The sequence below is a fragment of the Pantherophis guttatus genome, chromosome 3 (genome assembly GCF_059756535.1).
Source record: "Pantherophis guttatus breed Tessera chromosome 3, ASM5975653v1, whole genome shotgun sequence".
Lineage (NCBI taxonomy): Eukaryota > Metazoa > Chordata > Lepidosauria > Squamata > Colubridae > Pantherophis > Pantherophis guttatus.
In genome coordinates this window covers 181,657,989-181,685,514 of record NC_142065.1, presented here as the reverse complement: position 1 = coordinate 181,685,514, position 27,526 = coordinate 181,657,989, and the positions used below count along the sequence as shown (strand labels likewise).

Here is a 27,526-nt window from a genome sequence, read left to right as displayed (position 1 = left end):
TGAAAGGCCTCTGATTAGATTTTTTTCTGGGATAAAAATGATAGATAAATTGTCCTTTCTTTTGATAGTAAATAGCCCCACTTTTACGATAAATCAAATGGGGAAAGTGTATCTAAAATCTTTTACAAATTGGCAAGCTATGTGTATCCATATGCTTATGCATTATTTGTAATTAGACAGTAGATCTGTCATTCATTGCAGTCTAATTCTGTTGCTTTTCTTTTCAGCCTAGTGTTTACAGAAAATGAAAGCTATAAGTAACTGCATTTATTTATCTACAGGAACTGTACTTGACTTTTTGCAGTGTTAGAAAGTGCCTGAGGCCACACGATAGTCCTATTTCAGTTCTGCTTGTTTTTGAAAGATCATGCTTCATGAAACCACGTTACTCAGAACTTGGCCAAATCTGATGCTCACTCCTACTCCTTATTCATGATTAACTTTACAATAAGACAGGAAAGTGGTAGGGTAGAAGGAAGAATTTGAGAAAAATTTAGTAAAGTTTCTGTCTGCATTTTTAAAAAAACGATTGAATAGTGCTAGTATAAATGTGATTCCCATCTTGTCAATCAGGTTTGGGGCTGGATTTGAACTGAAATATACTGATATGGATGAAAGTAGGATATTTAACAAGACTGACACGTAACATTTCCATCTATCTTTGTGAAAATATGGATAACCAAATGGCTATTGTGAGGAACCTGTTCCAAATCTGAGGCTTCAAAATGCTGATGGGAAGTTTAATCAATGGCCTTCAACATGGAGTAAAGCCTTCTCAGGAAGAGATTCCAGTAACTCAGTTCTCTTCTTAAAGAGCATTTATGGCCTTTTATGGCCATGTTCTTTTCAAAAAGGCGGGGCTCATTTAACCCAGCTTTGAATTTCTCCATTTTTGTTCTGTCTCCATACTCACAAAAAAAAAAAAAAAAAAAAAAAAAAAATAGTTCATATTTTACAAAGTAAATTGTAAAAAACTGGGTGGCAGATTTTTAGATTTCATCAAGTTTTCTTAAAGCGTTTTTCAATACTCATTATTTCCTGAAGAAAAATAAAAGCTGCTATTTTGTTTTAAGTAGAAGAAATCTCTCCACCGTTTTGGCCTTTTGAGAAATGTTAAAGTTATATAGTGTACCCTTAGTGTTATCTAAATCAACAGATTCTCTGAGGGCTTTTTTAAAATAGCTTTAGCATCCAGTTCTGTTGAAATAATAGTTTTTATAGTTCTGCTTCCTTTCTTAACGACTTGCTGCGTATGTTACAGATACCACTGTACAAAGAGACATACATAAAGCAGAAAGCAAACACCTGGCTAAGACTTTAAACAGAGGTCACTATCCCATTGGTGATCTCTGGGAGATTCTCCCTGCTTCCTTCATTACTCATATTAAACTTACATTTATCATTCTGTTATAGTATATACTTTCCATATATAGACACTTGGTAATTAACAATACTGAAGGTTCTGTTCATTGTGGAATATGTCACATTTTTCAGAAACGTTGAAAGCAATGAGATGAATTTTGATTACCATATTACATTTCAAAGCATTCAGTGATGAAAATACAGACACACAAGCACTAAAACACAAAACAAAAATTGCCAGTGTGCCCGTGTGTATGTATGTACATATTTTTTTTATTTTTTTTATTTATTTTATTTCCAATTTATATACCGCCCTTCTCCCTGAGGACTCAGGGTGGTGTACAGCCAGAATAAGAACATAAAATACAAATATTAAAAACAGTTAAAATATATATAAATTTGGCCCAGAAGTTAAGAAATCACAAACCGATTAAAACAATTTAAAAAATTTCTTCTCAAGCCAGCCCGGCTTGCTGGAAAAAATGGGTTTTAAGGGCACGACGGAAGGCATTGAGGTCATGGATTCTCCTTATCTCTGGGGGCAACTGATTCCAGAAGGTAGGTGCCCCCACAGAGAAGGCCCTCCCCCTGGGGGTCACCAGCCTACATTGTTTGGCTGATGGCACCCTGGGGAGGCCCTCTCTGTGGGAGCGCACGGGTCAATGGGAGGTCGTCGGTAGCAGCAGGCGGTCTCGCAGATAGCTAGGCTCTATGCCATGGAGCGCTTTAAAGGTGATGACCAACACCTTGAAGCGCACCCGGAAGACCACCAGGAGCCAGTGCAGTTCGCGCAGGAGCGGTGTTACATGGGAGCGCCATGTTGCTCCCATCACTACCCGCGCTGCTGCATTCTGGACCAACTGGAGCCTCCAGGTGCTCTTCAAGGGGAGCCCCATGTAGAGAGCATTGCAGTAGTCAAGGCGAGAGGTGATGAGGGCGTGAGTGACTGTGCACAAGGAATCCCGATCAAGAAAGGGCCGCAACTGGCAAATCAGGCGAACCTGACAAAAGGTCCCCCTGGTTACAGCCGTCAGATGTTCCTCCAAGGACAGCTACATATCCAGGAGGACTCCCAGATTGCAAGCCCTTTCAGTGGGGGCCAAAGACTTGTCCCCAATAGTCAGTGATGGAGTCAACTGACTATATCGGGATGCCGGGAGCCACAGCCACTCTGTCTTGGAAGGGTTGAGCTTGAGCCTGTTCCTCCCCATCCAGATTCACACAGCCTCCAGGCACTGGGACATCACTTCAAGGGCATCATTGGGGTGGCCTGGGGTGGAGATGTATAGCTGGGTGTCATCAGCGTATTGATGGTATCTCACCCCGAAGTCACGGATGATCTCGCCCAGCGGCTTCACATAAATGTTGAACAGAAGAGGCGAGAGGACCGATCCCTGCGGCACTCCACAGATTAGAGGCCTCAAGGTCGACCTCTGCCCCCCTGCCAACACAAACTGTGACCGGTCAGAGAGAAAGGAGGAGAACCACCGCAACACGGTGCCTCCCACCCCCAACTCTTCCAGCCGGTGCAGCATGATACCATGGTCGATGGTATCAAAAGCCGCTGAGAGATCTAACCGGACCAGAACAGAGAAGCAACCCCTGTCCCGAGACCTCCAGAGATCATCAACCAACGCGACCAATGCCGTTTCCGTGCTGTGCCCAGACCTGAAACCCGACTGGAACGGATCTAGATAAGATGTTTCCTCCAGGAATTGTGGAAACTGTCGCGCGACCACACTCTCAACAACCTTCGCCATAAAGCGAAGGTTGGAGACAGGACGGCAGTTGGCCAATATTGCCGGATCCAGGGATGGCTTCTTGAGGAGAGGCCTCACCACCGCCTCTTTCAGGGCAGCAGGGAAATGACCCTCACCTATATATATATATATATAGTATATATATATCATATATATGCACACGGGCACACGCACAAACAGACAATTTTGTTTTATATATCATATTCATATATGTATGTATGTATGTATGTATGTATGTATGTATGTATGTAGGTCTCTGATTATTCAGGTTTTCTCCCACGTAAAATTGGAAGTACCTTGGCGACGTTTCGACGAAGTCTCATTCGTCATCTTCAGGCTGGTGTCTTCGGCCTTGTGCTTCTAGGAGCAATGTGTGATCGTGGTTGTTTCTTCTTTTTAACTGCCAGTGGGGGTATGAACTGATTGGGTGGGAGCATGGCTGTGTTCTGATTGGGTGGAGGTGTGCTCTGATTGGGTGGGGGGTTGGCTGTGCTCTGATTGGCTGCGGGTGTGTTCTGATAGGGTGGGGGCTCGGCGGTGCTCAGGTTGGTCTGAGTTGCAGGGGGATTTGAATTCATGACCTGCGTTGCTGTTGTTTGGTTCTGTGTTCCTCCACCCAATCAGAACACAGCCATGCTCCCACCCAATCAGTTCATACCCCCACTGGCAGTTAAAAAGAAGAAACAACCACGATCACACATTGCTCCTAGAAGCACAAGGCCGAAGACACCAGCCTGAAGATGACGAATAAGACTTTGTCGAAATGTCGCCAAGGTACTTCCAATTTTATGCGGAAGAAAACCCGAATAACCAAAGACCTACATACAAATACCCATTAAAACCTCAGAAAACAAATACACACACACACACACACACACACACACACACACACACATATGCATATTCTTTCTAGCCAGGTTTTACCTATGTAAACTAGGTTGTTCTGCAGCCCTGGTTCTGTGAAATCTCATTCACAAGCTTCTGGGCTTTTTTTCTGTTGACAAACTGCAACTCTGTGTTGCTCTCTGGGAGGTCTTTGGTTATTCGGGTTTTCTCCCGCGTAAAATTGGAGGTTTCTTGGCAACGTTTCGACAAAGTCTCATTCATCATCTTCAGGCTGGTGTCTTCGGCTTCGTGCGTCTACGAGCAAACACGCGCGAAAACCTCAGAAAACATATATATATTGGCAAATCAAAGCCTTAACAGCTATCCAAAACAAATATAACCCCCCCAAGCACATCCTAGATCTGACCAACCACTGCCTATCCAACACATACTTCATCTATAATGGACAAAAATACAAACAAATAGAAGGAGCACCCATGGGATCACCCCTCTCACCTGTTATTGCTAACCTCTACATGGAACACTTTGAAACCCAAGCTCTAGAAAAATCTGATCACAAACCCAAACTCTGGCTCAGATACGTAGACGACACCTTCATAATCTGGCCACATGAGAAAGAAAAACTGGACAACTTCCTCACACACCTCAACAGCCTACACCCCAAAATATAGTTCACCATGGAAACAGAAGCGAACAACCAACTTCCCTTCCTGGATGTCTTAGTCTACAAAAAATCCAATGGCTCCCTAGGACACACCATCTACCAGAAGAAAACACACACAAACCGCTATCTGCATGCACTCTCACACCACCACCCAGCACAGATCAACTCCATAGCCAAGACACTCATCTCCAGAACAAAACGCTTAGCTGACGAACAACACCTAAAAACCGAACTACACATTCTCACTAACGTACTAACATCCAATGGATTCCAAAGAAATAAGATTACCAACCTAATCCAAAAAGAAACCCTCACTAAAATCCAAGACAGAGAACAAGAAAACGGCAAAGCCCTCCTCCCATACATAAAAGGCACCACAGACAGAATCAGCAAGATCCTCCACAAACACAACATCAAGACAGCATTCTGCATAAACTGAAAAATATCCACCATCCTAAGAAACCCCAAAGACAAAATTGAGTTAGAAAATCAAGGAGTATATGAATATACTCCCATGCACCGCCTGCCCACCACATACATCGGACAAACCAACAGAAGAATAAGTGCACGCATTGAAGAACACAAGAACTCAGTCAGAAAAGAGGAACCAACTTCTTCCCTGGTCCAACACCTCAAAGCCACAGGACATGATATTGACTTTAAAAAGACCAGAACTATCGCCAAAACTGAACACTTTAACAACAGAATAATCAGAGAAGCCATCGAGATAGAAAAACATCCACACAGCATGAATAAATGAGATGATACCTCCCGCCTACCAACCATTTGGAAACCCGCCCTTATTGACAAACGAGTCCCTAACACAAAGAATGACACCAGACCCACACTCACGAGAGCCACACAGGATGTAGCCACCACACATCCACGCAGAAAGCAGACTCGTACCCACACTGATGATGAAGCACGACCCCGGACCAGAAGCCAGACCACAGCTGCATCAATAGCCACCTTAAACCCCTCCAATCCATACATGAAGCAGACTGACACCCACCATGAAGAGATAGCACGGCCATGAACACGAAGCCAAACAACAGCAACACAGCTCACCAGCTCAAAACCCCTGCTACTCAGACTGACCTGAGCACAACCAAGCCTCCACCTAAACAGAACACACACCCATCCAATCAGAGCACAGCCAACCCCCCATCCAATAAGAGCACAGCCAAACCCCCAACCAATCACAACACACCTCCACCCAATCAGAACACAGCCAAGCTCCCACCCAATCAGTTCACACCCCCACTGGCAGTTAAAAGGAAGAAACAGCTGCGATCACACACATTGCTCCTAGAAGCACGAAGCTGAGAACACCAGCCTGAAGATGACTAATGAGACTTCGTCGAAATGTTGCCAAGAAACCTCCAATTTTACACGGGAGAAAACCCGAATAACCAAAGACCTATATATATATATATAAAATTTATATTTTGCTGATAAAGAAATAAAGGGAGACTTGAAATACATCTATTTCAAGCTATTTAGCTCTCATCAGCTAGCCATACCGTTATTTGGATTTGAACTTGGGTTGCCTGCATGTTAGGCAGTTATATTAACCTCTGAACCACAAGTTCTCCTCCCTTCATCAGCTTGAGCCAGGGGAGAGATTAAGTGTTTTTCTATCGAGACACCTGGTCTACCCCAGCATGTGGGAGGGAGCATACTGCATCCCTTTCACCTTTCAGCTCCAATCCAGTAGCCCTCAAGCAGTCGCATTCACGACAAACCATTTTATACCAAATTTATATTTCACTGATAAAGAAATAAAGGAAGACTAGTATAGATCAATTTCAAGCTATTTAGCTCTCATCAGCTAGCCATACCCTTACTTGGATTTGAACTTGGACTGCCTGCATGTTAGGCAGTTTTGTGTGTGTGTGTTTCTGTGTATGCAAGTCTTGGCGTATTTGGGTCTTTTCCTGTGTAAGATTAAGAGTATCTTGGCGACGTTTCGATGAGGTCCCACTCGTCATCTTCAGGCTGGTGTCTTTGGCTTCGTGCTTGTTGTTCGCACAAGCACAAAGCCGAAGACACCAGCCTGAAGATGACGAGTGGGACCTCGTTGAAACGTCACCAAGATACTCTCAATCTTACACGGGAAAAGACCCGAATATATATATCAAACTATTCTAAAAATACGAGTTCCAGGTGTGTATATTTGTGTGTGTGTGTGTGTGTATGTGTGTGTGTGTGTGTTTTCATAGATTTTCCTGGGTACAGGTATGCAAGTCTTGGCGTATTCGGGTCTTTTCCCGTGTAAGATTGAGAGTATCTTGGCAATGTTTTGACGAGGTCCCACTTGTCATCTTCAGGCTGGTGTCTTCTGCTTCGTGCATTTGCGAGCAAAGCGTGATCGGAGATGCCGTCTCTCTATAAATACTGGTGGGGAGGTGTGGAGTGCTGGCTTTGTTGTTGTAAGCAGGTTGGTTGGCTGTGTTGTTACATCTTGATTAATTGATGGAGTTGATGTTTGCAGATTAGTCGGCTGTTTCATAATATCCTGTGTGGGTAAGGTCCTAGCTGTGTGCCCATTAGGCTTTTGTGTTATAACAACCTGGGTAATGGGCCATGTGGCAGCATCCTGAGCTCCAGTGTTGTGACATCCTGAGTCTTGAGCTGCAACATCCTGGGCAGCCGGCTGTGTTATAACATCTTGAGCCTCAGTGTTGCAACATCCTGAGTTCTGTGATACATCGTCTTGAGCAGATGGCTGTGATACAACCTCCCAGGCTTTGGTTTGCACGAAGCCGAAGACACCAGCCTGAAGATGACGAGTGGGACCTCGTCGAAACATTGCCAAGATACTCTCAATCTTACACGGGAAAAGACCCAAATACACCAAGACTTGCATATATATATACAACACACACACACACACACACACACACACACACACACACACACACACACTGTGTTTCCCCCAAAATAAGACCCTGTCTTATATTTTTTTGAACCCTGAAATAAGCGCTTGGCCTTATTACCATGTGCTCAAAAGCCCGATTAGGCTTATTATCAGGGGATATCTTATTTTGGGGGAAACAGGATATATATATGTATGTATGTATGTCTATATGTATATATGTACAAATACATATATCTGTGTGTGCATATGCGGGGACACACAAATACATGTATCTACACACACACATGTATGTGTCTCTGTGTATATATATATATGTATATATATGTGTATATATATATTCATTCATTCTTCCAGGGCTTAGTGAATAATCTTTAGGAACTTAAATAGCTAAGTTTCAGATAACACTCTGGGAACTTTGTTTACTAAAAAAATGATTGTAGACTAGTGCTTTCCTCCTCCCCTTCTTCCACCCTCTTCTTTGCTAGAATACCCAGGTTTTATTTATGATTTTGGATTTTATTTCACAGCATTCCAGTTCAGTATAGCATGATGTATTTAATAACCATGTCTACTGTCTTAATTACCCTATAAAGCAGGGCTCCATTGCTATCTGACCCTCCACAGCATTCCAGAGAAGTTACAAGACCATGGTAATTACCAACTGTCTGTGAGAAAATTAAACAAAAAAAGGGCCTAACTTTTTAAACCACCATTTTAAGCAACCTATTACTTCTGAGGAATAAATCATTGATTAAATAGCCTCCTTACCAGGAAAATAGCTATTCCATACCAAAGAATTTCCCTTTGCATGATCATGGAGAGAATATTAAGTATTTCTTAGCTCAAAAGGTTAGGTTTTATGTCTGTTCAATGCTTTTTAATGACACATTTTTCTGCAATTTCACTGTAATCAAAGCCTTTCCCCCCCCCCCCCCCCCCATGCAGCTAGTAGGCTACAGCTATTTGGCTAGTCTTAGTTTTTTTTCATGGGTATAGAATATAAAAATCTATTTAAACATGTGCAAGGAAAATGCATTTGTAGAAGTAGAAACCTTTCATTATTAATTAAATCTCTCATTTTGCGTGCTTTCCTTTGATTAGCGCACTCATTTTGTCTTTTCTCTCTCTATGTTTTGCAAGTGTTAATGGAACCTCAAAATACACATCGTGTTAAAATGCACATTGATTTGGAACATGTAAATCTGTCTGACCACTATGCCAAGCACCCTCGGAGATCCTTTATAAGCCTAGATGACATATACTGTTCAATGGAATAAAATGACTTCCAAGTTAGTAGGATTCTACCACTTCAGGCTGCAAATTGAGGGTGGGGTGGAAAGGATCACCTTTAAATGTTTCCCTAAGGATCATATACCTACATTTTTTTAATCCCTTACAAGTGTTCAGAGTCAGTTTGCTGTGATATAGTACTTGAGGTTTGTGGAGATATCTATTTTATTCTGTTGTGTTCATCGCTATGTGCAATCCCATTCGGAGTTTGTTTTCTCTTCAAAAGAAGTCAGAAAAGACTTTTTATCTGGAATATTTGTGATAACTGACAAAGAAAGAAGCTAAAGATAGAATCGTATATACTCTTGGAAAGCGTTCCTACTTCATTAGGGAATCATTCTAAGACAGGGGTGTCAAACTCACATTGTTACATTGTCATCATGTAACGTATTGTGACTTTCCCCTCTTAAAATGGGTGGCCGTGGCCAGCATGGGATGCATCCGGCCCACGGGCTGTGAGTTTCACACCCCTATTCTAAGATATTTCCAGAATCAGTTCAAATCTCCATTGTTTTAGTCTGCTTTTCTTCCAGTTGCAATTTCTCCTCATCCATATGTCTTATGACATAAACAGACCTATACCTGAATGATACTACCTCTGGAAAAAACATAGAATGCCAGAGAAGAAAGGCCTGTATTGACCCCCAGAATGATTTCTCCTTCCAGGACATTATATATCAATTACCTGCTAATTTATAGATAAATATAAAACTAAAGTAATATATTTAAATACACTTTATAATACTGTATTTCTATATGATACATTTCATTATATGAAAAAATAGGCGACCAATTCTCTTTTGTGGCTGCTCAGTTGGCTATCAAAGTACAAACTACTGATGGGCAATTTCAAGGCTTGTTTCCTGAACTTTGGGGATTAAATTTGTTAGGTTTTCAAATTGAGCAAATTTCAAAGTAAGCAGGACTCTTGGGCACTTTAGTGTGGTCCAGTTTTGAAAGATACCAGTAATTGTCCTCACAAAATACATGTAACTAGGCCAATTTGCCAGAACTATGAAAAATTTCAAAATCTAACTAAGTATGCTTAGAAACCTATTTATTTATTTTTTTAAAAGTATCCTAAGAGTCCAGAAACACCAAATTAGACTGAATTTTCCAGAATTTGCTCCAACTAGCCTTTTAGTGACACAACAGTATAAAATGTCTATTTTTTTAACTAGTGAAAGTCCTATTGAAAACTCTTTTTTATGGCCTTGGTAGCATATGTAGAGATAGAAGTATCAGCAGTACAATAACAGACTTTTGTTTTGCAACCCAATCTTGTGGAGGCCCACACACTCTGGTGCCTCCTGGTGGGCAATGTAACTGAAAAACATCACATAGGACTGACCCTTAGCAACTGCCCGGTCAAGTCCCTGCAGTTTCCTTTCAAGATTTCAGAAGTAGTTTTGCCATTGTCACCTTTCTAGGGTTGAGAAATGGTGACAATGGCCCAAGCCCTCACACTCTATTCACTTCTAGTATGGTGCTTCAGTCACTACAGGAGATTGGCTCTACACAGGATGTACTGCTTGAAAATAGAGACCCCACCTCTTTAAGAGAAGGGGGAAATAGTGCAAAACTTCATATGTGTATCTGTATGACACCTGTGTATCTCTGATTGGAGAGGTTAAAGGAAGGTGGACTGTACATATCATTCTGAAAACGTCTAGATCTTCTTTTCTGCAACTACTAAGCATGAGAACCTGGATAACTCCTAAAACTAATGCACTGAGCATATAATCTAAAGTGAAGGTTTCTAGAGTTTTCAGATTCTAATAGAAGGTTTGAACCTCATAGAATATTGCACAGCTACCCATGTTTGATGATGCCCAGTAAGAATTAACCCGGTAACACAATGCTTCCTGGTGGTTAATGTAGCTTAAAAATACCACACTCGGATAAAAAGGCAGACATTTGGAGGTGCTACTTCAGCAACAGTATCTGAATATATTCTTGTTCATTTAGAACTGTGATAATAAGAAGTCTCTAAATCAGGTTTTTGTTTATTTTAGTTTTCATACTGAAAATTGCTCTTTTAACAGAGAAAACTTTGTCCAAACAATAGACAAATAAATTGGATAAAGAAATGATTTCAGACTATGTAGTAAGGGTTAGGGTTACAAATTCAACTTCAGAGCCACAACAACTTCAGAGCCTACATCTTATATGAAGCTGCCTTGTTCTGCTGGGGTGGGTGGGTTGATCCTTAGTTTAGATTTCCAATTGAGAAAAGGTAAGAAAAACATTGCTGGACCAGACCAGCATATCAACATATGAAGCATGACAAAAATATTACTCTCTTCGAAGTATTCACATGTTACTAAAACATCCTTGAATACTTTGCACACTTTTCCATCTATGCTAGTGTATATAATCCAGTCTGTGGCATACTGATTTAGCCTAGGGTTAGCACATTCCTTGGAAAGTAGGTTAGGTAAAGTATGACTAAGTCCCAAAGACCCCTATGATGGTTAACAAGAAAGATTACAGAGAACAGAAGAAATCCTTTGAAAAATATAGGTATAGCTCAAAGAGTACAATTGTGTACAAATAAAATACAAAGCGATGATAAGGAACATGAGATACCGAGGAACAGTAACAGATTCCATAATAATTTGTATTGGAACCAGGTAAGAATGAAAGTATGCCTTGATCTCCTTGATTCATATATATTATCCCTCAGTGTGCATTTTGTTGTTGTTAGTTGCGAAGTTGTGTCCAACCCATCGTGATCCCATGGACAACGTTCTCCCAGGCTTTCCTGTCCTCTACCATCCTCTGGAGTCCATTTAAGCTCATACTGACTGCTTCAGTGACTCCATCCAGCTACCTCGTTCTCTGTCGTCCCTTTCTTCTTTTGCCCTCAGTCTTTCCCAGCATTAGGCTCTTCTCCAGTGTGCATTTTAATCAATGCCAATTTTGTGATTTAAATTTGAATTTCTCACAAACATGATTTGTTGTTTTGTTCTGGTATTGCAAACGAAAGATAGAACTCTTATGGATAACACAGAGAAACTTGAAAAAATCCAGACTGTAGTCTGTATTTGATGTGACTTGGTGTTCTGCTGTCAACAGAAGGAACTAGATGCTTTGAGGATCAACACATTAGGAAAAAGCCAAGCCACAGCTAAATTTAAAGAAGGAAAAAAAGAACTTGGAAAACAATTTCCAACCTCTACTCCACCCATAAATAGTTTAAAATAAGGCTTGAAACACTTTCTATGGCTAAAGACTCGAACCACAACCAATTAAATGTATAAACTGGTTTTCTCTATCCAAATGTTTTGGGAATACAACACCCAGCATTACAACTTGGAAATTGTAGTCAAACACATTTGGAGAACATAGAGGTGAGGAAAACAGCTAATAGTGCACTAGTAGTGTATAGTGTATAAGACATATATATATACAGAGATGCTGAATTCTTTGAAAACTGTTACTCAAATGGGTTCAAGTCATTTGTTCTTTTAAGTTGTATGATTTATATGTCATCCCAACTTACAAAATCTTATCGGTTTACTCCAAATCTAATATTACTGTTATGTTATGTCATCCAGGTCATGGTTGTCCCAAAGGTGCTTTTTCAGGAGGCCACTGGACTTTCTTGGTTTTTTCTTTTGAAGACATTTTGCTTCTCATCCAAGAAGCTTCTTCAGCTCTGACAGGACAGTGAGAAATGGAAGGATTTATATTCCTTGCAGACAACTGGTACTCTGCATCCTTTCAGTGGGTCATTGAAGCACTTGGAGGTTTATCTGAGTCTTCAAGGTCACCTGAGTAGTGCTCCTGGTTCCTGTAGTCTGCAATTTTTTCTCTGAAAATCCATTCCTATTCCCACACCATTCAAAGTGTGTTCATGCCTAATTGTATAGCTAAAAGTCAGTAGAGATTCTCAGTCATCTAGGTCATAGCTAATCCAAAGGTGCCTTTTTGGGAGGCAACTGGACTTTCTTGTTTTTTCTTTTGAAGATGTTTCACTTCTCATCAAGAAAAAAGCACCTTTGGGACATCTAGTTAATATGTCCATTGTACCATTTGCATCGAACCGCCCTGCTCCTTTGACTTGAAATATGGATTTGTTTTATTTCTTTGGGGTTTTGGTGTCTTCAAGTCAGTGTTGATTCCTGGTTGCTGCCTGAACAAGTCCCCAAAGTCCTCTTGGCAAGTTTTCAGAAATAGTTTGCCATTTCCTCTTCTGTAGGGCAGAGAAAAAGTGACTTGACTCAAGGTCACCGAGCTCATTTCATGCCCAAATCAGGACTAGAATTCACAGTCTCCTGGTTTCTAGCCTGATGCCTTAACCACTCTGTTAAATTGGCTCTGTTTATTCCAGTGGTGAAATCCAATTTTTTTTACTACCGGTTCTGTGGCGTAGCTTGGTGGGCATGCAAAATCTCCATTCCCACCCCACTTCAGGGGAAAGATATTGCAAAATCTCCATTCCCACCCCACTCTGGGGCCAGCCAGAGATGGTATTTGCCGGTTCTCCGAACTACTCAAAATTTCCACTACCGGTTCACCGAACTACTCAAAATTTCCACTACCAGTTGTCCAGAACCTGTCAGAACCTGCTGGATTTCACCCCTGGTTTATTCCTACTTAAGTTCATATTGTGTTCTTCTTTAAAGTCTAACTTTTGCTTCCATAGAGTGTCACAAGGAGAAGCACTGCCTGTACAATTCTGATCTTTGTAGGCCTCAACATATCCCAGCATCTGAATATGTCTTCAAGATCTTTATTGTGCTTTGCTGAATGCTAATCTACAGAGTATTTTTTACTGCTGGATCCTTTATTAATTTGTTTATTGGAAAGTGAAAAATTAGATAAATTAGATGAATTGATATTAATATATGAAATATGAATTTCTTCACCATTATCCAGTAAGAAACATAAATACCAAGACAATATCATTAAACTTTAATGTCATTATAATATCAAAATCATTAAACTTTACATACCACTAATATCCCACAAAACCAGAAAAAATAAACTACCAATAACAATAAGGAAATTACAATCCAGAAAAAAATCTCTTTGGCGAAAAAACAAAAGTAACTACGTAGCTAACTTCAAAAACCGCTACAAAAACTTATGCCAACAAATAAAGACTGAATGCACTAATTATCAAATCAAGCAAGAAGAAAACCTTCTACGCACAAAATCCACCTGTGCCATCTATAATTTTGTAAACAAACTTAGAGACTCGAGATCCATCCCACCTCTAAAAGGTCCAAACAATGAAGACTATATTGATGAAACCATTAAAGCCAATCTCTTTAACACGTTCTTCGGCTCAGTCTTTGTAAACAGCAACAACACATACCCAATATTTTCCAATCGTACTACAGACAATTACAATGATTAAGGTGATTTTATACATATTGGTTTTACAGAAGATAATCTACACAATCTATACAATCTAAAACCATCTCTTTCTATTGGACCTGATGGACTATGTGCATACTTCTTAAAAAAGCTTTCCACTGCAATTGCACAACCTCTAAGCATAATTTTTGAAAAACCTTTCAATACCAGTACCTTGCCCTACCAATGGTCACAAGCCAAGGTCATCCCTATCTTCAAAAAGGGAGACCCTAGCCTAGTTGAAAATTACAGACCAATCTCTTTATATTGCATCACCTGCAATGTCATGAAAACAATCATTAATCAATCTATTACCCTCCACCTAGAGACAAACAACCTACTTTCTAACAAACAATTTGATTTCAGAAAAAAATTATCCTGTAATCTACAACTACTACATTGCAAAAACATATGTACTACACATCTTGATCAGGGCAAAGCAATAGATGCAGTTTACATAGACTTCTGTAAAGCTTTTGATTCAGTGGTACATGACAAATTACTTCTAAAACTAAAATCCTATGGCATTTTTGGACTCCTACATAAATGGATAGCTGCCTTCCTGTCAAACAGACAAGTGGTCAAAATAGGAAGCGCTCTATCAAATCCTGTACATGTTAATAGCGGTGTTCCCCAATGCAGTGTTTTACATCCAACACTCTTCATACTTTACATAAATGACCTTTGCGATCATATTAAAAGCAACTGTGTCCTCTTTGCTGATGATGTTAAACTATTCAACACCACCAACAATGCAATACCCTTCAAAAAGACCTTGACTATGTGTCAGATTGGTCTAACGTGGCAACTTCAAATCTTAACCAACAAATGCTGTGTCTTGCACATTGGCAAAAAAAAAAAGTCAAAACATAAAATACAAATTAGATGGACATGACCTTGTAGATGGCCCTCACTCTGTCAAGGACCTTGGAGTTTCTAAAGATCTAAGTGCTGTAACAACATTGCCAAAAAGGCATTAAGAGTTGTTAACCTAATCTTGCGTAGCTTCTTCTCTGGTAATATTGTACTAATAACTAGAGCATACAAAACATTTGCTAGATCAATTCTTGAATACAGCTCATCTGTCTGGAACCCACACTGCATATCGAACATAAGTACAATCAAGAGAGTCCAGAGATATTTTACAAGAAGAGTTCTCCATTCTTCTACCTGCAATAAAATACCTTATGCCACCAGACTCCAAATTTTGGGCTTAGACAATTTAGAACTACGCTGACTTCAGTTTGACCTAAGCATAGTACATAAAATTATCTGCCACAATGTCCTTCCTGTCAATGACTACTTCAGCTTCAACCACAACAATACATGAACTAATAATAGATACAAACTCAAGGTAAACCGTTCCAAACTCGATTGCAGAAAATATGACTTCAGTAACAGAGTGGTCAATGCCTGGAATGCACTACCTGACTCTGTAGTTTCTTCGCCAATGTTCTGCCCCAGCTCCAGATTCCCGAGGATATTGACACACACCAATGGTCCTTATCAAATTTATTAAGTAGCAAGAATAAACCAAAATCCGGTAAAGGTTGGCAACCAGCCCAGAAAACAAGATACGATAAGACTTTTCAAAAAATGCTCTGATGATAATTACAAGTTGTTTCTAGCAAGAAACTTACTAATGGTGTGTGACTTAAATAGACTAAGGGAATGGCCAATTATCCTCAAGCCTTACTCTTGAGAAGACCTCCTCCTCCTGAGTAGCAACTCCTGCCTTTTGGCAGCCCTGCATGCTCGAGCTTTGAGGAGAAACTCCTCTACTTCGCTATCTCCACTTGAAGGAGCCTCTGGAGGTTCTGAAGGCCCTGGCTGAGTCTCTGCCTCTGGCACCACATCCTCTTCAGCCTCCTCGCTGTCCGACACAAACGCTGGCTGCGCCAGCTGCTGGAGCAACACCACATCAGCCTCCTCGTTGTCAGGATCAGCCACGATCCGCACAGGCCACTGGCGGGCCACAGCACCCAAACCCCCAGAACTTTTACCTTAAACTGTCTTCTGTTGACATCATCCCATTCCTAAGAGGTCTGTAAGGGGCGTGCATAAGTACACCAGCATGCCTACCATCCCTGTCCTAATATTCTTTTTACTTACTCTTTTCATGTATTCATGATAAGTATATAATAAACTTATGATTATGATTATGACTTAAAAGAAACTGGAAATAAAGAGGTTACCAATAACCTGTTTAGTCAATAACAAGTCTTTTTTCTGCTTGATTTATCTGGAAAGATTCCAATTCTACATTCTCAATAGGTGAAGCTGAATTGTTTGTAATATCTGTATAGGCCTTATGAGAAAATTTGAATATTTTTAAAAATAGCATTCTTTCACATGGAAACATGTTACTCCCAATTTATTAAAATGGAGGAATATATTTTACGCTGAAAAACCACCTGAGTTAAGCAAGAGAACAGATCTGTATTGATTCTAAGTTAGGTGCTACTCTTTAAAAACATATTTATATGTAAAGAAAGGGATGAGATGGTGAAGGGCGTAAAATGAGTCAGTTTGCATCAGAAAGAGTTCCATTTCTGAATTTAAAAGGAAGAGCAGAGTGACTGTGATTATGGCAAAGGGGTCAGGCATGCAGTGAATTTTGAGGGACCCATTATGAAAATAAGGTTATAGGATCCCCTATATATTTAATTTACCACTGACCTATTTTTTAAATGTCTGTGTCTTTGACAGAGTTGTACAAATAAATGTTTCTTAAGAAATGGAAGCTATTAAAACCGTCTCATTTGGAATCATTAAAACAACCAGGTTTCTTCAGGTCTGTGCCCAGCCATTTTCCATATATAGCACAGTCAGAGGTGGTATTCAGCCAGTTCTGACTGGTTCTGACCGGTTCTGGCGAACCAGTAGCAGAAATTTTGATTAGTTCAGAGAACCAGCAAATACCACCTCTGACTGGCCACACCCGTCATTTATTTGCTGCCTCCCGAGTCCCAGCTGATCGAATCCCAGCTGATCGGCTGGCTCTTCTTTTGTTTCCCTGCACAGGAGAACGGAGCTGGAAAGCAGGTTAGTGGGGTGGGAAGGGAATGGAGATTTTACAGGATCCTTCCCCTGGAGTGGGGTGGGATGGAGATTTTGCAGTATCCTTTTTTTTTTTTTAATTTGATTTATATGCCGCCCTTCTCCGGAGACTCAGGGCGGCTTACAATGCGTTAAGCAATAGCCTTCATACTTTTGTATATTTTATACAAAGTCAGCTTATTGCCCCCACAAACTGGGTCCCATTTCACCTACCTTAGAAAGGATGGAAGGCTCAGTCAACCTTGAGCCTTGGAGAGATTCGAACCAGCAGAAATTGCAGGCAGCTGTGTTAATAACAGGGTGCACTAAACCACTATACTATCAAGGCTCTATCCTTCCCCCTGGAGTGGGGTGGAAATGGAGACTTTATAGTATCCTTCCCCTGGAGTGGGTGGGAATGGAGATTTTGCAGTATCCTTCCCCTGCCATGCCCACAAAGATGTGGCTGGCTGCTTTAATAATTTGAAAAGAGATGCTCCCACATATTCTGAAAGAAAACTTTAGAAAGATTTTACAGGCACAACATTTAGATCTACAATGCATGAGATGGGGAATCCTTATGCATTTATGAATTTATATGGCTGCCCAACTTGCAAAGGTAGCATACAGCAAAATCCTAATCATAATACCAAAAACAAATAACATAAAAATAACATACTAAAAACAATACCAAAAACAAAAATAGTAACACCAAACAACAACAAAATACACAGACAGGACACACCAAACTATGCTCCACTTTCAATGCTCAGTACTTGAGGGAATAGCCAGGTATTTAAAGTTTGGCCCCAGCCAGATATTGGGATGAAGTGGGGAGGAAAGTCATTTCAGACAGAAGGCTAATAAAGTAATTTTTGTATAGTCTGCGAAAAATTTCTATTTTAGAATGCCAACCCTTACCTAACATATTAAAACAAAAGAAAGTGAATGAAAAGATTCATTCATATGTGATATGTCATATGATATGATAGCATATGACAATCCAACCTAGAATTAAGTAGAAATTTCTTGACAGTGAGAACAATTAATCAATGGAACAACTTATCTCCAAAGGTTGTGGGTGCTCCAACACTGGAGATTTGAAACAAGAGCTTGGGCAGCCATTTGCCCAGAATGGTATAGAGCCGTGATGGCGAATCTATGGCACACGTGCCAGAGGTGGCACGCAGAGCCCTCTCAGCTGGCACACGCGCCATTGTCCAAGGTCAGGTCTCTGTGGAGTTTCTTTCATGAGCTTCTGTTTCCCTGCAAACGACAAAACAAAAGCTCACGGAAAAAAAAAATCTTACCTCTTGCCTTGCTGCCGGTGTTGGGATGTCCCGCCTCCCACCAGCCAGCTGGACTTTGGGTCTCTGCTTCTCATGCACACATGTCTGCACATGCACGGGTGCATGTCTGCACATGAGCACGTTTGCACGTGTGCACTTTTCAGTTTGGGCATGCGTGCATGCACAGGTTGGGCACTCGGTGTCTAAAAGGTTCACCATCACTGGTATAGAGACCTCTGTTTGAGCAGGAGATTGGATTAGAAGACCTCCAAGGTCCCTTACAAATCCATTATTCTATGCTCTAAAATTTCATTGATATCAATGGATGAATGCAACTTTAATTGTGCAACAGAGCTTTCTAGTTGTGTTTGTGTATTCAAAAATACCTGCACTGTCCAAAAGCTGTTCCTAAAAGTAAACAACTGCAAACCTTAAGTAAACAACTGCAAACCTTAAACCTTTAAGGTTTAAGTAAACCTTAAAACAACTGCATTATATTGGGGGAATTGTAAGAAATTTATAGGACTGTCATATTTGAAAATAAATTTCCATTTCAATAAGACACCTTTGGATTCAAGCTATTAGTTGCAAAAAAGTGGACACATATTTGGACTTCTAATGTGACATACAGCAATGCTATTCCCAATTATTTTGAAATTTGTATAAAAAGGAATTCATTAACTGGAGTGATGAAACATAGAGGCTGTTTTATGAAATTCTCTGTCTCTTTAGTCATGAGACTAAAATATAGCATTAAGTGTGAATCTTTTTGCAGAACAGTGAAATTTTCCAAGGCTTCTAAGGGTTTAACTTCTTTTGTTTGAAAAAAAAATCCCAAAGATGATGGGGGGAGGGGCATTTTATAGTATTTGTTTTATTAGAACAGTGAATTTTAGTCCGAAAGAGGCCGATTGGCAGCAAATTATGTACAAATTCTCCCCCAAAAGATTTTCTAACAAACTTTTTATCTCACTGTTTCTTTCTTTTTTTAAATAAACTAAATGTCTTTCTGTTTTAATGGCTGTCAAAAGCCAGCCTTCTGTTTGAAAAGGTCTTTTTGAAGGACTGTCCTCTGGTTAAGAGACATAAGAAGTTCTAACTTTAGTCAGGGGTGGGCTTCAAAACTTTTAGCAAGGGGTTCTCTCCCGGTTGCTGGTTGGGTGTGGCCATGGTGGGAGTGGCCTAGTCGGCTTCCTGCACCATGGCAGGGGGGACGATTTTGCCCTCCCCGGGCTCCAGAGGTTTTCATTGAGCCTCTGGGAGGGCAAAAATGGGCCTTCCTGAACTTTCAGTAGGCCCGTTTTTTGCCTTCCCAGAGCCTCCGTGCATGCCTTGCACTTACCTGCATTTAAAACAGGCCGCGTCAGCTGTTTGACATAATACATGGCTAAAGTAAATTCTGGTTCTTCTGAATAAATCATTGGACTATGTACTATTCTTATAGGGCTACCTGTAGGCTATTTCAAAAGCTGGATCAGAAAAGGAGGAATACTCCTTGAAGGAGCTTCCTCAGCTAAAATAGTCTTTTTCAGCCTGGTTTTCCAAGTGTAATGAACTTCAGTACCCATCAGCCCAGCCAATATATGGTTTTCTGCCTGGGGATGATGTGAGTTGTAGATCAGCAATCATAACTGGCATCAGATTGAGAAATGCATTTGACATTATCTATATAAGCAATGGTAAACCTGAAAAACCCTTGCGAAGAACCAGGGGTGAAATTTAGCCAATTCTATCCGGCTTGGGCGAACCGGTAGCGGTGGCTGTGGGAGGCTCTGCCCACCTGTGCAGACGTCATGATGTTGCTTTTTTGTGACATTTTAAGCCTCTGCGCATGCGTAGCCGACGGCGCGCACACATTTGCGAACCGGTAGGGAAGGTAAGTGAATTTCACCCCTGCCAAGAACACTGCATGGATGTATCTGGAAAGTCTCTGAGAATCAGACACAATGAACAGAAGGGGAAAGAAAAAGTAGAACACTTCTTAACCCTAGGGAGGGCATAAAATACATAATAATTTTCTTATGATGTCATATAATTTTAATTTGTACTTGAAGTGGGCAAATAATTAATTAAGGGACATATTTGACAGTCTAATCACAGCATATTCACTAGTTGGATATTGTGAGTGGCGTTGCTGCTTCTGCTTTCTCAGCAATCATAGAGGAATATCTCATTTTCTTTGTTCTGCGTGAAACACTCTCCCTTTCTCTGCCTCTCTCTGTCTCTCTCACATACACTCATGGTCACATGCAAATAGATGATTGGAAATGGTTACTGTAATAATATACAATAAAGTATAGAAACCTTAAAATTAACATAGAGCTTTCTAATTTTAGCATTGTTTATTTTAAATACTCCCTGCATAATGTTTGAAATTTATATGAAATCCTACACTCCTTTTGTTTATATTCTGATGCAATATCTTTTGTTCATGTCAGAGGGGCTTGCTATGAGAGACGATGTAGTCATGTTCTCTATCATTCTGCTCCTTTTCCAATAATATTCTTTAAAGAGAATATTTGTTGTGCAGTGCTCTTTGACATCTTGTAATTTTAACTCAAAAGACCTTTTCAACCAAGCTCCTAGCATAGCTTTGCTTATTGCATTCATTTTCAATCAGATTTTTTTTTCCAGGGGATTAACTAAATCTCTCTAAAGATACCTATCACTGTAGGTATATGCCTACATGCAGGATGGGGGAAGGGACAGGGAAAGTGAGTACAGAAGAATGCTAGTAAGATTTATCTTTAAAGGAACACAGTAAACTTGAAAATCTCATTTCTCTTTAGAATGCATGCATCTGATATTACTAAAGGCTGGTTGACATTTTATGCATTTTATGCTTAGATTATAAGTATCCAGGCAATAGGAACTGCAGAGATTTGTACAAGGAATAACCACACCACAGTGGTTAGATTTACTTGATACTGTCCCACAATGTAAGCCAAACAAGACCTAACATGCAACAGGAAATTATTGGAGAAAATTCTGACTGAATTAGCATGAAATCATTTGGTTTTATTGTTTTGTTAATGCTTTGTTGTTAATCTTTTGCCTGTTCACAAACATCCCTTTGAAATTTGTAGCTTCAGGGTCAAATTGCATGTTATGTTAAGCATATGCTTTAAAAGCTTTCTTGCAACTGGTCATTCTTTTTTAGCCTTCCAGTCCTTCAAACCTGAACTAGAATTACAGCGATATGTACAGTGAGACATGCTCAGTCTGCTTTCACACTGAGCATTTCCTACAAGGGTTTGCCCTGGACACTACTATTTGCAGCCAAGAACTGGAGTCAAGGGAAATCACATGTTTTAGAGTTAGGACAAGTTATTTTTTCGGTGGGAAATGGCCATGAAAGAAAGGGATAATTTTCAATTGCATGCCATTTTATTTTTTAAAAATAATTTTAGAAGGCATTCTGATTATGGCAACTTTCTTTACAGACCCCTCACATCCTGGACATAAATTGTTTCAACTTATACCTTCAAAATGATGTTATAGGGCATTGCACACCAGAACAACTAGACGGAAGGACAGTTTTTCCCAAAATGCCATCACTCTGCTAAACAACTAATTCCCACAACACTGTCAAACTATTTACTAAGACTGTATTACTATTATTGTTCTCATCCTTCCTATTACCTATCTCCTTCCACTTATGACTACAATCATGTTGCTTGTATCTTTATGATTATATTGTTTTATTTGTTTCCTAGTAAGATTTGATTGCTTATTAGTAACCTATGACTATCACTAAGTGATACACTAAGTGTATCTTATGAATCTTGATGAATGTATTATTTTTTAATGTACACTGAGAGCATATACACCAAAGACTAATTCCTTGTGTGTCCAATCACACTTGGCCAATAAAAAATTCAATTCAATTCAATTCAATTCAATTCAATTCAATTCAATTCAATTCTATTCTATTCTATTCTATTCTATTCTATTCTATTCTATTCTATTCTATTCTATTCTATTCTATTCTATTCTATTCTATTCTAGATGACAATGTACATTATTTTAATTGTGTTGTAAATAAATCTGACTGCACTTGGATCACTGTTTTCCTACTGACTTGACTGAGCAGGGTCCATGAACTTGTATAGGCTACCCAATGCATACATACTATAGTTCAAGAAACCAAACAGGCTATCATAGTAGCCTTTGTATTTACAACAGAGCACATGGAAATCTCAACAGCATTAATTAAATGTGTATAACATACATGGGGTGCACAAAAACACATTTCCATTTAGTTGAGCACTGTCCTTGCAAAAAGAAAAGCAGAACACATAACATGCTCACAATCAATCCTCTGAACCACGGGTGAAATCTAAATTTTTTTGCTACTGATTCTGTGGGCATGGCTTAATTAGTGGGTGTGGCTTGGTGGTAAGGTGACTGGTTGGGTGTGGCCAAGTCAATGTCACTTCTTTGGCCTTTTTTAACCTACAAAACACAACACAACACAACTGGCTCACCCACAATGTAAAAGCAGCTGTGCTAGACCCAAAATGGCCCCTGCAACAAGCAGGAATCTCACACAGCCACAAAAAGCCCAAAAAAACAACTTTCACACTTTACACACACACAACACAACACAACTGGCTGACCCACAATGTAAAAGCAGCTGTGCTAGACCCAAAATGGCTCCTGCAACAAGCAGGAACCTCACACAGCCACAAAAAGCCCAAAAAAACAACTTTCACACTTTACACAAACAAAATTCCACATACAGCTTTGTGAGATTTTGTGTGTTTGTGTAGTTACACTACAGAAACACACTAAATCTCAGAAAGCTGCACAAATATTATTTTATTTTATTTTATTTTTATTTTTATATAAAAGCAGCTAAATTTAAAACTTCCTAAACTTTAAATGGCTAGGTCTAAAAAAAGAACAACTAAAAAAATCCCAATTAACTATTTTTTTTAAAGTTCCCAAAGGGGAAAAAAATCTTACCCAATAGAACAGGCAACTTTAAGACTTGTGGACTTCAACTCCCAGAATTCCTTAGCCAGCTTTGCTGGGAGTTGAAGTCCACAAGTCTTAAAGTTACCAAGGTTGGAGACCCCTGCAATAGAAGGCACAAGGCAGGCAGGAAGGCAGGCACGCAGATAGAGCTGCTCACCGATGAGCTTGATTGCAGGCAGGGAGATTCAGTTGCTTGCTGATGCAATGGATTGCAGGTATTATAGCAAGCGAAGCAAGGCAGACATTGCGACCAGCAGCTAAGGTAAGCAAGCTGGAGGCTGGTGGTGGTGGGGGGGGGGAGGAGAGGGATTTTTGCTACCGGTTAGCAGGCAACTCAACTGGGATCGTCAGAGCTTGGATCCTCAGAGCCATTTAAAAGAAAAAAAAAGGCTCTGATGATCGCGTGACTCAGTTGGGCTTGGGGGACGGGGGCAGGGATTTTTGCTACCGGTTCTCTGAACTGCCCGCCGCCATCGCTATCTACTTGCCCTAGCCAGTCCGAACCGGGAGCATTTCACCCCTGCTCTGAACTCTAATTTTCCCATTAAAAAAATTAAACATTCACACATACAATCACACACATAATGATACACTTACTTTCAGGAAATCATACTGAAAAATCAGTTCTTATGTTTAGGATCTGCCATCCAGAATCATTTGAAATGAAAGTGCATTAGATTATTGATCTCTAAGCATGTGCTTGAACAATTGCAGCTGCTTCCTCACCCATAACCTGCCATCCCCATTTTGATATGTACTCAATACCAGTAGGGATGAAACCATGCTGGAGAAAAACCATGCCAATCATAACTTGCAAACCAACAAGCCAATCTTAAGTGTCTTAAGTCCCTTGAAACTCCTAAAAGAGAGCCACTCAAACACCCTATGTTATGTTAAACTCCATTCAAATCTAGTATGTTTTCTTTAAAGGTTAGGACCGAACTGTCAGAATATGGTGTTCAGTTTTGAAGTGTTCAGAACTGGCCTTCTAAGCTCAAACATGTTGAACTTGGAACAGTTTGCACATCCCCTTCTTTAGGCTTATTTATAAGCAATCAGTAAGACTTTTAGCTACATGGTTTGCTTCTATGACTTGTTCACATTCCACAGAGGTGACATCCTGTGCTTGTAATGTGGGTGTGTTTACATAATACTGTCAGAAGGAGGTACAATTTCAGATATTTAAGTTTCCTTGATTTCTAACCTGTAAAAGTGTAACTAAAACCCCTCTGGTCCTACATCAGGATCTACCAATTAATAAGGACTAACACAGTACTTATTTCAGGCAGGATTGCCTTGGACTTTGTAGTATGGATTCATTTTAACTTGCCTTCCGGAATACTCCTGTATTCATCAAGAGCTGTCTTGTACAAAATTAAAATTTTCTTCTAGTTAACCTTTCTAAATTGTGGAAAGAATTATCTTCAAGTCAATATAGATTAAGGTTGGCCTTAAGTCCACACAGAAAGAAAGCGTAGAGAAAAAGAAAGGCTGTACCAAACTGGTGCTTTTTCTTGAAATTCCCCTATCAGATTCTGAGAATTATGGTATAAATTGGCACTTTTGCAGTGAAGAGCGCTTGCTTTGCTCTCCGATATGCTTACATGATCCACCATAGAAAATTCATAATATTCTGGTTACTTAACTATCAATAAGGTGCTGTGTTTAAATTGCTGGCCTAGGACTCAGTTCTGAAAATCCACTTTGGAACAATCCTACTCTCTAAATTCAACTAAACTCCCAATACTGTTGCAAGGAAAAATTGAAGGAGTGTTACATGCACTAATATCCAGAGGGGTAGTTAGTATCTGCAATATTATCCATATATCCATATGCATTGTCTCATAGATTCTAACCTTCCTATGAGCCCTAGGTCCACATGTGCCAGCTACAGCTCCTGGAGGAAAAGTAGGATTTCAGTCAAATAAATAATTAAGTAGGACCAATAGGTTGTGTCTATTGAACCACTGTATACTATACAAATTACAACCAGGGGATACTTTGGAAATTCTTTTGTGGCTTTAAGGAAATAGAAGTTCTTGCTCATATCTTCCTACAGTTTCCCTCCTAGAATATCCTGAGATTGGCTTTACTCTTCCTAATTATTTCCAATTTGAGGATCAAACAAATAAATGTTTACATTATTTTTAATTCTTCACTGGCATTAAGACTGCTAAACACTTCTACTATGTCATACACTGGGCAAAGCTTTTATTTAGGTATTGTTTTATGACTACTTTTTTTTTGTAATGGATTTTCAATGCCAATTTATTTTCTTTCTCTTATAAAATGTAATTCTGGCCAAGGATCATAATAAAAAAATTTCCGTTTTTTAAAGTTGGTGGTTTTTTTCTATCTCTTTTCAGATCCACTTCAGAAATGTATGCTGCGCACGTAGTTGGAAGTATCTTTGTGCAGGTCCACCCAGTCAGAAGACTACAGTTTTTATCTGGACAAGTCAACAAGACTACTCTTTTGAAAGTCCTATGGCATTTTTCTGAAATAGTTGATCGTGTATATATTGGCCATGCGTAAATTGGGACTATTATATCTCTTCACTGTGGAGTGACAATGGAGGACAGAATCCTTTGGGGTTTCATAGTTTCTTGATAGAAACATGAGAGGTCAATTGACTGAGGTCTTGATGCCGCTTGGCAGATAATCTGCGTCTCTAACGAGTCTAGAGTACTCCTTTTTTTACTTAATGTGGGTGGAGCTCAGATGATCTCAGCAGTGAGATCAGTGCTTCAGTCAGGAAATAATCCTTCCTAGGTTTCCTTCCAAAGCAAAATCCTTCTGTGCTGGGAAACAAACCATTACTTGTTTTACAGTCACACTCATGCCCTAGGCAACATCAGTAAACCTCTCCACAATTTAGCTTTAAATTTTTCCAGATTTTTCTGTGTCCAGTAAATACATTCTTTCTGCATAGCTCAACTGCTGGATCTTCCTACTCACTGCTAACCACAAACCACTCATGAAACACATAAAATTATCTCTCTCTCTCACTGTGTTTCATTTTTTCTCCTCATTATAAATTTCTCGTGGGCATTTAAAGGTCCATGAAGTGTTGATGTAATGAATTGTGCTCTGTTTCAAAAGCAAGCCAAATACATGATTCTTCCTCTGTATTAAAAAAAAATAATACTCACAAATTTGTTCATTGTCAAATACTTTTCTCAGAAGATACGAATATGGCACTTGAGAGTGTGTTTTTGTGTATGCGAGCATGTGTGTGTTTGTTTACTTTGTTTGGAAATAGCAGTGAAAGCATTCTGTTGTAAAATGTTTGTGTCAAGAGTTTAAATAAAAACAAAGTTACTCAAATCTCTAATTAAGAAAGAGAAGCATATATTATTTAGAAATCTGTATTCTGCACAACAACAAATGGAGTTATGTATCAGATGATTTCCAAAGAGGCTCAAGGTTGCTATACAGAAGCAACCAGAAAAGTGCTAAGGACATCTTTACTGTCATTGAGTCAAGGAGAAAGAGCATCTTTTCCCCTTTGTACATGCACATGTACAAAGGTAAAAATGCAATTTACTTTGCGGTTCTACTACAATGCCAGGATAGGAAGGAGACACATAATTTAGATCAGGAAGGCTAAAACAGGATGGAACTGCATAAGACAGGATGTGTCTAAGATACATCACAAAGCTGTTTAGTGGACTATTGAGAGCATGACTGTGTCTGGGAAGGTAACACATGGCGGTGATGATGGATATTGTCTTTACACATTTCCCCTCCCTTTAAATTGTAGCAGAAATATAGACAGCAGAAAACAGAGGCAGGAACAACTAATATAAGTTCTACACAAGCTTCTGTATGATTCTAGGTGCAAGTAACACCTGATATGTTTTAGTGGTGGCATTGACAAAAATCACCATCAGTCAATTGTAAAAGGCAGCTTTACTTGGAAGAGTTTATATCTTGTATTGACATCTTTAACACCATCAAACAACATCCTATCCAAGGTCCTTGGGAAGGACTGCATAGATGAATAAAAATGCCAAATCTAATCTAAACTGACTAACCATAATAATAA

General features: G+C 39.7%; 1 long non-coding RNA gene across 1 annotated transcript in view; it reads left to right on the top strand.

Moving 5' to 3' along the window:
- The window catches only part of LOC148114928 (uncharacterized), a 92,693-nt gene extending 65,882 nt beyond the window's left edge, over positions 1-26,811 (top strand). The window contains exon 2 of the long non-coding RNA XR_015733401.1: positions 25,845-26,811. This is a non-coding gene — a long non-coding RNA (uncharacterized LOC148114928). The remainder of the gene's footprint in view (positions 1-25,844) is intronic.
- Positions 26,812-27,526: the final 715 nt, after the last annotated feature.